The 17,295-nt window shown below is 42.6% G+C and overlaps 1 long non-coding RNA gene across 1 annotated transcript; it reads right to left on the bottom strand.

Moving 5' to 3' along the window:
• Positions 1-13,404: 13,404 nt before the first annotated feature.
• LOC125536144 (uncharacterized) lies at positions 13,405-14,456 on the bottom strand. The gene is made up of 2 exons (XR_007294921.2): positions 14,251-14,456; positions 13,405-13,899 (listed from the first exon to the last, which is right to left on the bottom strand). It is a non-coding gene; the product is annotated as an uncharacterized LOC125536144 (long non-coding RNA).
• Positions 14,457-17,295: the final 2,839 nt, after the last annotated feature.

Below are 17,295 nucleotides of genomic sequence, written 5' to 3'. Positions count from 1 at the left end.
GAGGGAAATACTTACGCTACTCTGCTGCATCATCCCTTCCTCTTCGGGGAAATCTAATGCAAGCTCAAGAGGTAGCAGTATGTACTCATTGAAAAACTTATCAAGCGTCTTGATCTATCTCTATAAATCTTGATGCTCAATATGTAAGCAGCTTCACCGAGGTCTTTTTTTGAGAAACTCCTTTCAAACATTCCTTTATGCTTTGTAGAATAATTCTACATTATCTCCGATCAACAATATGTCATTCACATATACTTATCAGAAATGATGTAGTGCTCCCACTCACTTTCTTGTAAATACAGGTTTCACCGCAAGTCTGTATAAAACTATATGCTTTGATCAACTTATCAAGCGTATATTCCAACTCCAAGATGCTTGCACCAGTCCATAGATGGATCGCTGAAGCTTGCATATTTTGTTAGTACCTTTAGGATTGACAAAACCTTCTGGTTGCATCATATACAACTCTTCTTTAATAAATCCATTAAGGAATGCAGTTTTGTTTATCCATTTGCCAGATTTCATAAAATGCGGCAATTGCTAACATGATTCGGACAGACTTAAGCATAGATACGAGTGAGAAACTCTCATCGTAGTCAACACCTTGAACTTGTCGAAAACCTTTTTACGACAATTTTAGCTTTGTAGATAGTAACACTACTATCAGCGTCCGTCTTCCTCTTGAAGATCCATTTAATCTCAATGGCTCGCCGATCATTGGGCAAGTCAATCAAAGTCCATACTTTGTTCTCATACATGGATCTCATCTCAGATTTCATGGCCTCAAGCCATTTCGTGGAATCTGGGCTCATCATCGCTTCCTCATAGTTCGTAGGCTCGTCATGGTCAAGTAACATGACCTCCAGAACAGGATTACCATACCACTCTGGTGCGGATCTCACTCTGGTTTACCTACAAGGTTCGGTAGTAACTTGATCTGAAGTTACATGATCATCATCACTAGCTTCCTCACTAATTGGTGTAGTAGTCACAGGAACAGATTTCTGTGATGTACTATTTTCCAATAAGGGAGCAGGTACAGTTACCTCATCAAGTTCTACTTTCCTCCCACTCACTTCTTTCGAGAGAAACTCCTTCTCTAGAAAGGATCCATTCTCAGCAATGAATATCTTGCCTTCGGATCTGTGATAGAAGGTGTACCCAACATTTTATTTTGGGTATCCTATGAAGACGCACTTCTCCGATTTGGGTTTGAGCTTACCAGGTTGAAACTTTTTCACATAAGCATTGCAACCTCAAACTTTAAGAAACGTCAGCTTAGGTTTCTTGCCAAACCATAGTTCATATGGTGTCGTCTCAACGGATTTAGATGGTGCCCTATTTAACGTGAATGTAGCTGTCTCTAATGCATAACCCCAAAATGATAGTGGTAAATCGGTAAGAGACATCATAGACCACACCATATCTAATAAAGTACGGTTACGACGTTCAGACACACCATTACGCTGTGATGTTCCAGGTGGCATGAGTTTTGTGAAACTATTCCACATTGTTTTAATTGAAGGCCAAACTCGTAACTCAAATATTCGCCTCTGCGATCAGATCGTAGAAACTTTATTTTCTTGTTACGATGATTTTTCACTTCACTCTGAAATTTTTTAAACTTTTCAAATGTTTCAGACTTGTGTTTCATCAAGTAGATATACCCATATCTGCTCAAATCATCTGTTAATGTCAGAAAATAACGATGCTTGCCGTGAGCCTTAACACTCATCGGACCGCATACATCAGTATGTATTATTTCCAATAAGTCAGTTGCTCGCTCCATTGTTCCGGAGAACGGAGTCTTAGTCATCTTGCCCATGAGGCATGGTTCGCAAGCATCAAGTGATTCATAATCAAGTGATTCCAAAAGTCCATCAGTATGGAGTTCCTTCATGCGCTTTACACCAATATGACCTAAATGACAGTGCCACAAATAAGTTGCACTATCATTATTAACTTTGCATCTTTTGGCTTCAATATTATGAAAATGTGTATCACCACGATCGAGATCCAACAAACCATTTTCATTGGGTGTATGACCATAGAAGGTTTTATTCATGTAAATAGAACAACAATTATTCTCTAACTTACATGAATAACCGTATTGCAATAAACATGATCCAATCATATTCATGCTCAACGCAAACACTAAATAACATTTATTTTAGGTTCAACACTAATCCCGAAAGTATAGGGAGTGTGCGATGATGATCATATCAATCTTGGAACCACTTCCAATACACATCATCACTTCACCCTTAACTAGTCTCTGTTCATTCTGCAACTCCCGTTTCGAGTTACTACTCTTAGCAACTGAACCAGTATCAAATACCGAGGGGTTGCTATAAACACTAGTAAAGTACACATCAATATCATGTATATCAAATATAGCTTTGTTCACTTTGCCATCCTTCTTATCCACCAAATACTTGGGGCATTTCCACTTCCAGTGTCCAGTCTGCTTGCAGTAGAAGCACTCAGTTTCAGGCTTAGGTCCAAATTTGGGTTTCTTCTCCTGAGCAGCAACTCGCTTGCCGTTCTACTTGAAGTTCCCCTTCTTCCCTTTGCCCTTTACTTGAAACTAATGGTCTTGTCAACCATAAACACTTGATTTTTTTTCTTGATTTCTACCTTCGTCGATTTCAGCATCACGAAGAGCATGGGAATCGTTTTCGTTATCCCTTGCATATTATAGTTCATCACGAAGTTCTAGTAACTTGGTGATAGTGACTAGAGAACTCTGCCAATCACTGTCTTATTTGGAAGATTAACTCCCACTTGATTCAAGTGATTGTAGTACCCAGATAATCTGAGAACATGCTCACTGCTTGAGCTATTCTCCTCCATCTTTTAGCTATAGAACTTGTTGGAGACTTCATATCTCTCAACTCAGGTATTTGCTTGAAATATTAACTTCAACTCTTGGAACATCTCATATGGTCCATGACGTTCAAAACGTCTTTGAAGTCCCGATTCTAAGCCATTTAAGTATGGTGCACTAAACTATCAAGTAGTCATCATATTGAGCTAGCCAAATGTTCATAACATTTGCATCTGCTCCTGCAATAGGTTTGTCACCTAGCGGTGCATCAAGGACATAATTCTTCTGTGCAGCAATGAGGATAAACCTCAGATCACGGATCCAATCCGCATCATTGCTACTAACATCTTTCAACTTAGTTTTCTCTAGGAATATATTAAAAATAAAACAGGGGAGCTAAACACGAGCTATTGATCTACAACATAGATATGCTAATACTACCAGGACTAAGTTCATGATAAATTTAAGTTCAAGTAATCATATTACTTAAGAACTCCCACTTAGAAAGACATCCCTCTAATCTTCTAAGTGATCACGTGATCCAAATCAACTAAACCATAACCGATCATCACGTGAAATGGAGTAGTTTTCAATGGTGAACATCAATATATTGATCATATCTACTATATGGTTCACGCTCGACCTTTCGGTCTCAGTGTTCTGAGGCCATATCTGCATATGCTAGGCTCGTCAAGTTTAACCTGAGTATTCTGCATGTGCAAAACTGGCTTGCACCCGTTGTAGATGGACGTAGAACTTATCACACCCGATCATCACATGGTGTCTGGGCACGACGAACTTTGGCAACGGTGCATACTCAGGGAGAACACTTTTTATCTTGAAATTTAGTGAGAGATCATCTTATAATGCTACCGTCAATCAAAGCAAGATAAGATGCATAAAAGATAAACATCACATGCAATCAATATAAGTGATATGATATGGCCATCATCATCTTGTACTTGTGATCTCCATCTCCGAAGTACCGTCATGATCACCATCGTCACCGGCGCGACACCTTGATCTCCATCGTAGCATCATTGTCGTCTCGCCAATCTTATGCTTCAACGACTATCGCTACCGCTTAGTGATAAAGTAAAGCATTACAGGGCGATTGCATTGCATACAATAAAGCGACAACCATATGGCTCCTGCCAGTTGCCGATAACTCGGTTACAAAACATGATCATCTCATACAATAAAATATAGCATCATGTCTTGACCATATCACATCACAACATGCCCTGTAAAAACAAGTTAGACGTCCACTACTTTGTTGTTGCAAGTTTTACGTGGCTGCTACGGGCTTAGCAAGAACCGTTCTTACCTACACATCAAAACCACAACGATAGTTTGTCAAGTTGGTGCTGTTTTAACCTTCGCAAGGACCGGGCGTAGCCACACTCGGTTCAACTAAAGTTGGAGAAACTGACACCCGCCAGCCACCTGTGTGCAAAGCACGGCGGTGAAACCGGTCTCGCGTAAGCGTACGCGTAATGTCGGTCCGGGCCGCTTCATCCAACAATACCGCCGAACCAAAGTATGACATGCTGGTAAGCAGTATGACTTATATCGCCCACAACTCACTTTTGTTCTACTCGTGCTTATTACATCAACGCATAAAACCAGGCTAAACCAGGCTCGGATGCCACTGTTGGGGAACGTAGTAATTTCAAAAAATTTCCTACGCACACGCAAGATCATGGTGATGCATAGCAACGAGAGGGGAGAGTGTTGTCTACGTACCCTCGTAGACCGGCAACGGAAGCGTTGACACAACGTAGAGGAAGTAGTCGTACGTCTTCCCGATCCAACCGATCAAAGTACCGAACGTACGACACCTCCGAGTTCTGCACATGTTCAACTCGGTGACGTCCCTCGAGCTCCGATCCAGCCGAGTGTTGAGGGAGTGTTTCGTCAGCACGACGGCGTGATAACGGTGATGATATTCTACCGACGCAGGGCTTCGCCTAAGCACCGCTACGATATGACCGAGGTGGAATATGGTGGAAGGGGGCACCGCACACGACTAAGGAACGATCACAAAGATCAACTTGTGTGTCATGGGGTGCCCCTGCCCCCGTATATAAAGGAGGGAGGGGGGAGGTCCGGCCGGCCCCTAGGGGTGCGCCTGGAGGAGTCCTACTCCCACCGGGAGTAGGACTCCCCCCTCTTGCCTTGTTGGAGAAGGAAAGGGGAAGGGGGAAAGAGGAAAGGGGGGCGCCCCCCCCCCTTCCTTGTCCTATTCGGACTAGGGGGGAGGGGGCACGCGGCCTGCCCTGGCCAGCCCTCCTCTTATCCCTTAGGGCCCATGTAGGCCCATTAACCCCGGGGGGGGGGGGGGGAGGGGGTCCGGTAACCCCCCGGTACTCCGATAAAATCCCGATTTCACCCGGAACGATTCTGATATCCAAATATAGGCTTCCAATATATCAATCTTTATGTCTCGACCATTTCGAGACTCCCCGTCATGTCCGTGATCACATTCGGGACTCCGAACAACCTTCGGTACATCAAAACACAAAAAGCCTAATTACGATCGTCACCGAACTTTAAGCGCGCGGACCCTACGGGTTCGAGAACTATGTAGACATGACCGAGACACGTCTCCGGTCAATAACCAATAGCGGAACCTGGATGCTCATATTGGTTCCTACATATTCTACAAAGATCTTTATCGGTCAAACCCCATAACAACATACGTTGTTCACTTTGTCATCGGTACGTTACTTGCCCAAGATTCGATCGTCGGTATTCCAATACCTAGTTCAATCTCGTTACCGGCAAGTCTCTTTACTCGTTCCGTAATACATCATTCCGCAACTAACTCATTAGTTGCAATGCTTGCAAGGCTTAAGTGATGTGCATTACCGAGTGGGCCTAGAGATACCTCTCCGACAATCGGAGTGACAAATCCTAATCTCGAAATACGCCAACCCAACAAGTACCTTTGGAGACACCTGTAGAGCACCTTTATAATCACCCAGTTACGTTGTGACGTTTGGTAGCACACAAAGTGTTCGTCCGATAAACGGGAGTTGCATAATCTCATAGTCATAGTAACATGTTTAAGTTATGAAGAAAGCAATAGCAACAAACTAAACGATCAAGTGCTAAGCTAACGGAATGGGTCAAGTCAATCATATCATTCTCCTAATGATGTGATCCCGTTAATCAAATGACAACTCATGTCCATGGTTAGGAAACATAACCATCTTTGATCAACGAGCTAGTCAAGTAGAGGCATACTAATGACAACCTGTTTGCCTATGTATTCACACGTGTATTATGTTTTCGATTAATACAATTATAGCATGAATAATAAACATTTATCATGATATAAGGAAATAAATAATAACTTTATTATTGCCTCTAGGGCATATTTCCTTCACCACGTGCATCTCCATGTCCTTGCAGCTATTACACTTGTCCCACCCCATTCCATACCTAAAGCTGATCACCTTGTCTCGGGAGAAGCGGCGGCGGAATCATGGCGATGAAGCTTGACGCGCCCTTCTGTAAGTGCTGCTGGTGGTGAAAGTGTTTTGTTGTCCATTTTCCTACTGTGCTATTAAAATCAGTGTGGATGCTAGCTATGTTGCGGATATTTAGCTCTGGAAGTGTTAGGATTGTAGCTTGGGGCTCTTTGGGTGTGGTCCTTCTTCCTTCTTCCAGTTTGGAACTAACTCACTGGAATAAGTAAAGAGGTAAAAGCACCCAAATACCCTAACTTGCATAATATGTGACATTTTAGTCTCAAGTTTGCAAAACTCAACCCCATCATACCCCAACTTGCACTGCATGTGACGTTTTAATCCCAGACCAATGGCAGCTCGACAAGTGGCAGCCAGGTGGCTGGCCCGGTCGTCGCACGCACTTTTGCAAAAAAAAACCTGCCGTTTGCTCTAATTAACCCGCAGTACAACACAACACCTGAATTAATTCTGTCTGGATCTTCAGTTAACTACAAATTCTAACCACTAAATCAAGCTCACGTAAGCGACCAGCTAGCCCCACGCCACGCTATCTTCTCCATCGTTGTGTTCAGTTCGTGCCTGCGTTTTAGCTGATGGATCTTTCGCGTTTCGGTGTGCGCCGTCGCTTGCAGCCGCGCCTCGGTGATGAAGCTGCTGGACGACCACTGCGCCCGCGTGAACAGGCGGCGCGGCCCCGGCGCCGTGACCGCCGCGTATGATTTCCTCTACCTGCCCATGGATTTTAGGTGATTCATCTCATGCTCGCTCTTCTCTCACGGTTTGACAGGGTGATTTCTTGCCTGCATTTTTTCTTGTGCCGTAGCGGAACAGACTAGTCGCACTGTCATTAAATGGACGAAAGCCATCGTTAATCCTCTTCTTTTTCTCTTCTGCACATCGTCCTTCGTGTGGTGTAATAACAGAGGCAAATGAAAGTCAGAAAAATAAGTACCGTAGTTTCACAAAGCACTTCTTCTTTTGGCGAGACACAGTTTGGCAGAGTATGTACCTACTTGTTTGCCGTGTTTTGGTGATAGTAATAGACAAAATGGTAAATATGCTTTGAATCTAAACTTTGTTTTTGGAAAAAAAATCATATATTGGAATTTAAAGCGACAAGACCTTTGAAACAAGACCGATCTTGGATATATTTTGAACAATTTGAATTTTATAGCTTTCATATTTCAGTTCTAGTTGTATTTCACAAACATCAGTTTCGCACATTGAATAAACAACTTGACAAACACATTGAAATATATTTCATGTATTTCACAAATACCAATTTAGTATATTTTAAATAATCATTTGAATGTATTTGAAATAACCCATTTAGCATATTTCCCCACACACAAAAAAAACAATTTCAGGAAAATGATTTCACTCATTAAAAAAATATCAGTTAAGAAAACAAATTTCACTCGTTCCGAAAATAGATTTCACAATTTCAAAAAACACATTACACTCATTTTCAAAAGATATATTTCACTCATTTCAGAAAACACATTACACTCACTCAATTGAAATACTATACTATATTTCACTTTTTTTAAAAAAATTGATTTCACTCATTAAACAAGATAGATCTCAAAACTAATTTCACTCATTTTAGAAAACACATTACGCTCACTGAATTGTAATATTATGTTTCACTTGTTTCAAAAAATTGATTTCACATATTCCAAAAGATAGATTTCACCCATTCCACTAGTTTCAGAAAACAAATTACACTAATATACAAAAGATAGATTCACTCATTTCGAAGAATATAATTCCACGCATTCCAAAGTCAATATTTCACTAGTTTGAAAAAAACACCTTTCACTGATTTGGAAAATTGATTCACTCTTTACAAAAAAATCTCTAATACTGTATTTATGAAATATCTTGAAACGTATTTCACTCATCACAAAAAATAAGTTTCAAACATTGAAATAGATAGTTTCACTGAATAATGGATATATTTCATTTTTTTCAAGTATCTTATTTCTCACATCTCACTCATTTCAGAAAACGCATTACAGTCACTCAATTAAAATACTATATTCCACTTGTTTCAAATATCTGATTACACTAATTACAAAAGATAGATTTCACTCATTTCACTAGATTCAGAAAAACATATTATAGTCACTAAATTGAAATAACAATTTCACTTGTTTCAAAGATAGATTTCACTTTTTTTTTAAACTGACTGGAAATAATCAGCTTCACATTTCTTAAATAACTAGTTTCACATTTTTTAAATGACAAGTTTCACATATTTTGCACCGAAATATGTTTCATATACATGAAAAACAAAAAATTCCCATTTCAAAAAAAATTGGTTTCACTCAATTCAAAGAACTTATTTCACTTATTTCAGAAATCTGGCTTCACTCATTTGAAACATTGAAATTTAATCATGTTTAAATGCATTTAAGATTGATCTTGTTCTAAAGGTCTTTGCGCCAGGAATTGAAATATATAAAATGTTTCTAAAATGGGATTATAGTTTTAAAGATATGAATGAATGAAATTGCTAAAGAGAAAATAAAGAGCAGGATTTAATCTCGCATGCGGATACATCTTTACGTGAACCAGAAGAGAGAATGGATCAGACATGTATCAAGTACTATTTTTCACTGACCTGGACCTGCCATTTGATGTGATATAATATTGAATATGCCATGCTCTTTGAGAATACATTAATATACATGAGATGCGGGCCAGCAAAGTGCACGAATCACAAAGTGAATGAACGGCGGATGCTTAGCCGGTACCTCCCGCCACGGGTAAAAGAAACTTTGCGCAACGGCAAGATCATCAACATCGGCGCGGCCTACATGCAGGTAATTAACGAACGTGCACGCAGGAGACTCCTCCGTGCCGTCGATGCATGCATGCATGGATGCGATTTGTTCTCTAAGAGCATTTTCAGCCGCGTCCTTAAAAAGGCTCTCAAGACGATTTTTTAGTTGTCGGCGTCAAAAAATCGGTCCAGTCGCGTCCCTAAAAGCCCAGTTTTTGCCGGCTCGAGCCGAAATTGGCGCCGGCGGACCCAATCTGAACCCGGCGCGCTGGGGTCGCTCGGGGGCGTCGGGCAAATCGTTTTTGGCGCGAAGAGCTGCGGGCCAGCCGTGTCAGCGACTCGACTCTCTTCTCGTCGCTTCGTCGTCCTCATCGTCTCATTTTCCGTGGCGAATCAATGCCAAAGCTACGCGCGCTGCCGCGCCGGTCAGCCTCCATTAATGCCTCACGGGCTACGCAGTGAAGGCCCGGTGACGCGCGTCCCCTCGCCCGCCACGCCACCACGCCACGCGTAACGCGCCGGCCAAGCCTACCACCCGACGCCTCCGCCTATATAAGCCGTCCACCAGCGCGCCGGAGACACGCACAGATACTCCACCGCCGACGTGCCCATTTCTCCCCCCTTCCTCCTCTCGCCGTCTCCAGTTCAGAAGAATGGTCGAGCGCTTCCCAGGTGACGGCGCGGCGGCGAATGGCTTCGGGCGCCGCCATCTTCACGAGGACGAGGCTCGCCTTCTTTTCGAGGCCGGGTACCCGGTCCCGCCGGACATGCGGGTGCCCGGGGCTTGGAGGATCAGCACCGACGGCGTGCCGGTGCCACCACCACCCACCGGGGCGGCGCGGCGTGCGGAGATCGCACGTATCCGCGCGTCCCTGCCGCGGGCGGCGAGGAAGGGGCCACGCTACGTCCCCGACAGCCCGCTCTGGGAGCCCTACTTCCGCCGCCGTCACGCCGAGCAACTCGAGGCCACCAACGGCGTCGTGCCCTCCGGCAGGCTCAACTCCGAGGGCCGGCGCCGTTGGTGGGGCGTGCCCGGCCGCACGTTGGAGGCCGTCCTCGAGTACATCGAAGGCGGCAACACGCGCGCCTCGAGTACCCTGCTCCCCCGTCCTTCTCACACCGCCGTGGGAGCTCCTGGACGCCGAGGCGCATGGAGCGGCCCGGGGCGTCCTCCTCCTCGTCCGGCCGCTCGTCGGGCTCTCCCTGCCTCCGCCCCGTCAAGCCGGAGCCCCAGGACACGCCTGTCAGCGCGCGCACCCGCCGCTCCAGCGGCCGCATCGGCGATTACACCCCCCTCCGGCCGCTTCGTCCTCGTCGAGCCCAAGCCGGAGCCCGGCCTCCCCGCGGAGTACGAGAAGATAGCCCGACGCGGCTTCTCCGACGAGGACGCCCTGCAGTGGGCGCGGGACGACTACCTCCGCGACGAGATGGTCCGGCAGCGCCGGGCCCTGGAGGAGATCGCCGCCCGCAAGCGTGGGCGTGAGGACGAGCACGACATCGTGATCCTCGACAACGACGACGACGAGGACGCCCCCGGACCGTCCAACCCGCCGCGCCAACCGGGGGAGGGATGCAGCAGGGACGGCGGCAACGACTACACGCGGTTCTACCGTCTCCTCGGCATGTAGAACTGCAAAGGCGGGCGGCGGGGAGCGGCGAGGTAGACGGCGAGGAGTGGCGATGGAAATGGCGGGGGCAGCCCGTAGTAGATTTTTCTTTTTTTTGTAAAATATGTTTAAATTTAAACGAACTCTTCAATATTTACGTTAAATTTAAGCCGTGTTTGCCATATTTAATTTTTTCAAAAAAACATGGACACCGCGACTGGGGGCATCACGCCCCCAGTCCGCAGTTTAGCGTCGGGCGCACGCGACGGCACCGCCGACCCGCCCTCGGCCGAGCCCAGGCACCTCGGCCGACGTGTCCCTCCGCGCGCCACCCCCGCTGTCCAGCCGACGGCGCCGGCGCAGCAGCTGGTGTGGGTGCGCCGAGGCGAGGCTAGCTAGCCACTCCAAGCATGGTCGCGTGATCTCAAACGATGCAAGTTGCTGCTACGCGTGTGGGCTCCTGCGCTTTGTTGGTTTGCTCGTTCCCGGCTCTTACACGTGAGCTTGATTTAGTGGCTAGAATTTGTAGTTAACTGAAGATTCAGACAGAATTAATTCAGGTGTTGTGTTATAATGTGGGCTGATTAAAGAAAATGCCAGGGTTTTTATCGTAAAAATGCGTGCGATGACTGGGCCAGCCACCTGGCTGCCACTTGTGGAGCTGTCATTGGCCTGGGACTAAAACGTCACATGCAGTGCAAGTTGGAGTATCGTGGGGTTGAGTTTTTCAATTTTAAGACTAAAATATCACATATTGTGCAAGATAGGGTATTTGGGATGCTTTTACCTCATAAGTAAATCTAAGGGAACTGTTATGCACTCGTGGAGAGTCCATGGTCTGTTTTCATCAAGATTGGTGCGTCATCGGCGGGTATATACACGGTAATCCTTTCTCGCAGCTATATCTAGAAATATGATCTGACACAAGTCAGACAATGTCAGCCTTTTACAGAAGAGAGAGGGAGAGTTTTTTTTTGAGCAGGAGAGAGGGAGAGTTAGAGTGGAGTGAAAGACCTGTGCATGCATGCATTCTTTCCCCCACAAACGAACATGCATTTAATTTCATCCTCATATTTTAAATAATTGATATCTTTTGAACCAAATGCCCATTTTGAAACTTTTTTATATATTTGAATCCGCGGTCACAAGACCTTAAGAACATGATCAATGTTGGAAAAATTTGAACTACTATTTATTTTAAAGTGAATCCAATTGTTTCCCTATTTTATAAAAAGTGATTCGTACTACACTATTTCAAAAGACATTATATTTTCAAAAGACCCATTTCAATTATATCGAAATACCCATTTCAATTATTTGAAAATGCCAATCTCGTAATTTATTTCTAAAAGACCAATTCCCATTATTTTGAACTATCGATTTCAGTGATTTCAAAAAAATCATTTCAATAATTTTGAAAGACCCACTTCAGTTATTTCAAAGGGCCATTTCAATTATGTCGAAAAAATCACTCACTTAGAAACATATTTCTAAAACCTGGGTTCATTCATCTCGGAAAGTGATTTCAAATGTTTCATATCACAAACTTCACTCATTTTAGGAAACAGATTTTGCGCATGTTTGAAAACTGATTTGACTCATTTATTTCATTTCAAAAAACTGAGTTCACTCATCTCCAAAAACTTGTTTTGCTTCATAGAAAAAAATACTCACTGTTTTAAAATCCACTCCTTTTAAAAAACATTTTTAGTTTTTTAAAATGGATTTCCTCAATTAAAATTTTTTTTCACTCACTTTGAAAAACAGATCACAAGTTCAGTCGGTTCGAAGAACTGGCTTCACTCATTTCATAAAACTGATTTCATTCAATAAAAAATTCATTTCACCTTCTTAAAAAAACAATTTCACTCATTTCAAAATACTGATGTTACTCATTTCAGAAAAATAATTTCACTTAGTTGTGAAAACATATTTCACTAATTTCATATACAATTTCACTCAACAACAGAAAATCATTTCACTCGTTTAGGGAAACGATTTACTCATTTCAAAGCACATATTTCAGTCATTTCAAGAACTGGTTCACTCATTTAAAAAAAATCGATTTCACCCATTTTGAATTAACAAGACATGTTTGAATTCTTTGAGATAATTGAAATATATGAAATGATGGAAAGTAGTGTTTTGAACTAAGTGAAATCGATGAAATGAGTAATTTTTTGAAATATGTGAAACATGTTATTTTTAAAGCTAGTTTAAATATATTCAAGATTGACCTTGTTCTAAAGATCTTGTTGCAAGGAATTTGAATATATGAAAAATTCAATAACATAATTTTAGTGTGAAAGGCAGTGACCATCTAAAATTATAAGCTAAAATAAAATCTATGGATTGGTCGGGAGGAAGAGAGAGGAGACATGTTGCATGCCTGCGTACACTCCACTGACAGAAGTAGTACTTTTTGTTGACATGGCCCCATTCAAAGCACATTTGTTTGACTATAATGGAGATACGAAAATACGGGCTGCCACAATACATCGTTATACACTTATACATATGGATGAGCCCCGTTACATATGGATTTCAAAGCACCGGTAGGTATCTCATCTGTTAGAAACACCTTTGCGTATCTCACAATCTCTCCAAGTGTAAAGTGTTGGAATTTTACTCCCATAAGGTCAAAATCGACCAGGATCATGCCAATTTCAGTGGTTAAAACGTTAAGATGTGACTCTGCCAAAGGTATGAAACGGATTTCACTCCGCTAAAATAGATTATATTTATTAGACAATATAAACAGGGCCAGATAATATTAACGATGCTTATTACAACTTACAACAAAATAACATACATAACAGATCCACACATGATACATTTCCGCAAAACACCAACAATACTTATTTTTCTTCACAACATACCCATGCTTATTTGTTCGGCAAATTAACTGGACGATGTTGAGACTTGCATGGGCTTTTATTCCAGTTGGCTAATTACAAGCTAGCTTAGCCAATCTTGGGAACCTCCGCCACTGTGTCGACCCAGACGCGGACGCGGTTCAGATCGACCTCCTGTGTCACAACACTTCCTACCGGGACAATGACAACTTTGAGGTCCGGTCGGTCCGCCTTGATCTTCTCCTCCGCCTCCTTGATCGTGCGCCCGACCAGCTCAGGCCACTCCGTCTTGGGATTGGCACCGTCGCATGGCTTGCTCATGGTGGGAATGAAATTGGGCAAACGCCTGCAAGGAATATAGTGCTTCGTGGTCAACATCAGGCAAATGAATTATCTGTTCCCAGTCACTCAACTTTTAGCCTTGGTCACAACTTTTAGCCTCTTTTTTGTACTCTTTTTCTATCTAAATTTGTACAGTATTAGCAGTCTCATAGTAGTAGAAAAGGAGAAGATAACGAATAATATGGAAATAAAGGAAATGGCTAATATGAATTTCTGATCATTTTGCTAGAGATGCCCATGAGTACGGGCGACAAATTTCATAGACAATGGTACATGACAAATGATATGGTAAACCGGAGGAATAGATAGAACACGGATCTTCTCGAAAAAGAGGGAGGAATGACATGGTACTTACCACGACCTCTATGCACTTCTATGTGATTTGATCGTTCCTAGCACCGGCTTGCTTTCCAGATGTAGATGTCTTGATGAAGCGGCCATGTATTTATAGGCAACGCTAAGTAAATAAAAGAGAGAGTTTCAAAGCCGTGTCTACGCAAGCTTCTCACCGCAACCACACATTCACGTGCATGTTCGAGATATTGCTATTGTCAACTTTTCAGGCCCCGCAATCCCGCGCACGTGGATACGTGTAGATATGAAGGTTTGACCAAAACCTTATCATCTTGTAGTAGTCTATGAATAAAAATATAACCAACTTGCAAAGATATTTCAGAGGATGCAACGATCAAGTGATGGGTATGAGGAGAAAAAGAGAACATGTGTGCGCTCGGCTCGTTGTGGCGTATGACATGTTCGTGAATAATCCGTCAAAATCCGAAATCTGGTCGAGGAGTGCAGCTTTGGTTTGCCATTTTATTTTTTGGTTTCTTTGCCGTTAAGTTTAGGAATTAAAAAACTAGTTGATTTAGATCGTGATGGCGACATGAAACCGTCCTCCATCCAAGTGATGCGGCGCCACACACTCTACTCCATAGTTGTCTACTTCGACCAATCTTCGCCAACGACATCTCAACAACATCACTTCTGCAACAGCCACGACGTCTTCTTGATCAGTATGGGCGACGAGATCTGATCCACTCTTTAATTATGGTTGAATGCCTGCTATTTTAATTTTTTTCCCGTTTATTACTTATTTCTTGACTACCACCAGATAACCACCACTTTTCTTTTACTTATCTGAACCTATTACCTATATCAACACTCAGTCATAATCCCTACTAACAAATTATATCAGGGTAAAATATTTTTGCTGGAGATTGCCTCCACCCCTCTACACATGTGGGTATCAGAGTGACATGCTATGATTTTGTAGGACCGTGTGCTATGGACAAGAGGTGAAGGGATGAATACTCACATAAAATATTATATCCTCAAATTTTAGTTGGCAAGTAATAAGATTTTGTACTTGGTTTCTTAGGAGAACCTACTCAAACATGTCTACAACAAAGTATGAATTTGGAAGGTAAACTTGCAAGAAATGTAGGACTAAGGGAAAAGAGATAGCAAATACAGTTGACACGACGATGTTTTTCCAAGATTCCTATCCTACTCCTCATTGGTGGAGGTTCGGACACAAAGTCCTAAGACCACAAAGGTCTTGACAGTGTCTCCAACTAAAATCCCACAAGGACCATGATACCACTAAGGTCAAAGTCCCACTTAGAATTAATCTTGCATGAAGAATGTGACCATCGAGCCTTGTACAAACTCTTGATTTCATCACAACCTTGAAGGCTCTCAAGTGACTCCTAATCACCTAGCGGGTGCACATCCTCGAAGACTAAAAGCAAAGCAAAGTCAATTGCATGAGGTCCTGAAAAGATCTTCAATCAACTCTCTCAAGAACCCATATGATCTCTCTCTCTATCTCTCTCTCTCTCTCTCTCTCACACACACACACACACACACACAGATGCTTGAAGCAAAGAGAGAGGGAGTATGAAAGATGGATTCAAGAAAGGGAGGAGCTTGGCTATCAAACTCTCAATTTTCCGCCATGAAAACATTCTCAAATTGGCCCACCCACTCAAGAGTTTGGGGGGGGGGGGGGGTTCTATTTTCAGAGAAAGTGGAAAACTTATTGTTACACTTAAAAATTTAACTAGTCGAAGTGCTCATGGTACTACTAGACGTTTTCAAAGTTTGAGTGGTCAGGTGGGAAATAAAATATTCATGGAAATGCGCGGTACTCGGCGGTACCTGGCCGTCCAGTAAGACTCTCAAAGAACCAAATATGAACATGTGTCGGAAGATAGAAAGTTCGGAAGTATCGGACCTATTCTGAGTCGATGGGCTGAAGCAAACCGAGAGGTTCACAGAAGTGTAGGAAACAGTTAGACTTGGAGGTGCTAGAGGTAATAGAAATGGTCTCAACAAAACACAACTCCAGGGTACTGCAGAAAAATCTTCACGGTGCACGAGAAAAATCTTGGCATCCAAAGAAAACTTAGTGAACTTCGTTCGCTCAGCAGAAGCACTCATTCCTCATAGAGTCGGTAGTGTCGCATAGGAAATACTCTGAACTACCATGGAAGCTGAAAACTTGAGAAATTGGGTGGAAGGAGTGAAGGGATTTGGTTTAGGATCTTCACATAGAATTTAGTAGTAGTTAATTTTTACATGTCCCTCTTGATAGTACAGTTGCCCTTAAATTTGACATGAATCTTTGATCCACTAAAACCCTATAAATTACACACTCTGAGCTCAAAGGGCCAACCATTTGTTAGCACAAAAACTAGCAGTCACCAATGATGTCCCACTCACCAATATGAATCAAGTTCCTGAAAGACTTGATAAAAAATTTGTCCTCTTAATTTTTTTGTCATTAATCACTAAAATCTAATGGTTCTTAATATGCACTTTTATATATTATATTAGGCTAAGTGTGCACGATTGGCCTCCTTTACCTCATGTCATGGAAATTGAGTCTGGCCCTTATTTGCTACTTAATCCCCTGGTTACCTGGTTCAATCCCTTAAAAATAATGTATGTTAAGGCTTGCTATTTTTTTCCTTATGCACTTGATTATTGTGGAGTTGTGGAAACATTCAGCTCTGTCGGCGCACCCAGTTGTGCGATATGAATAAAGTGATCGTTCAAGCAACTAACCTTACAAGGAAAAGGGATATGTAAGGTAACCCCTTTTCAACTTCTACCTCTAACTCTTTTGTTGAGTGTCTGATCAGGAACTTATGCTTAGAGCCTCTTTGATGGTTATTAATATTCTCTTTGATGATTTTCCTCTGTGGAGTATGATAAATAATTTGAAGTTTCTTGGGATGTGCTAGCTGCTAAAATCGCAACAAACCATGTGAAAGATAACATCCTTTATATTCGAAATTATAATGACGATAAAACTCCATTAAATTTGCATTGGATCTCTTCTGAAGAAAATGATGGCACTAAGAATGAACAACCTTTTACTCTTGTTGATCTA

This window comes from Triticum urartu, chromosome 2A, assembly GCF_056163025.1.
Source record: "Triticum urartu cultivar PI428250 chromosome 2A, HENAU_Tu73, whole genome shotgun sequence".
Lineage (NCBI taxonomy): Eukaryota > Viridiplantae > Streptophyta > Magnoliopsida > Poales > Poaceae > Triticum > Triticum urartu.
Note: the sequence above shows the minus strand (reverse complement) of the source record. Positions and strands in the feature narration are given on the sequence as shown.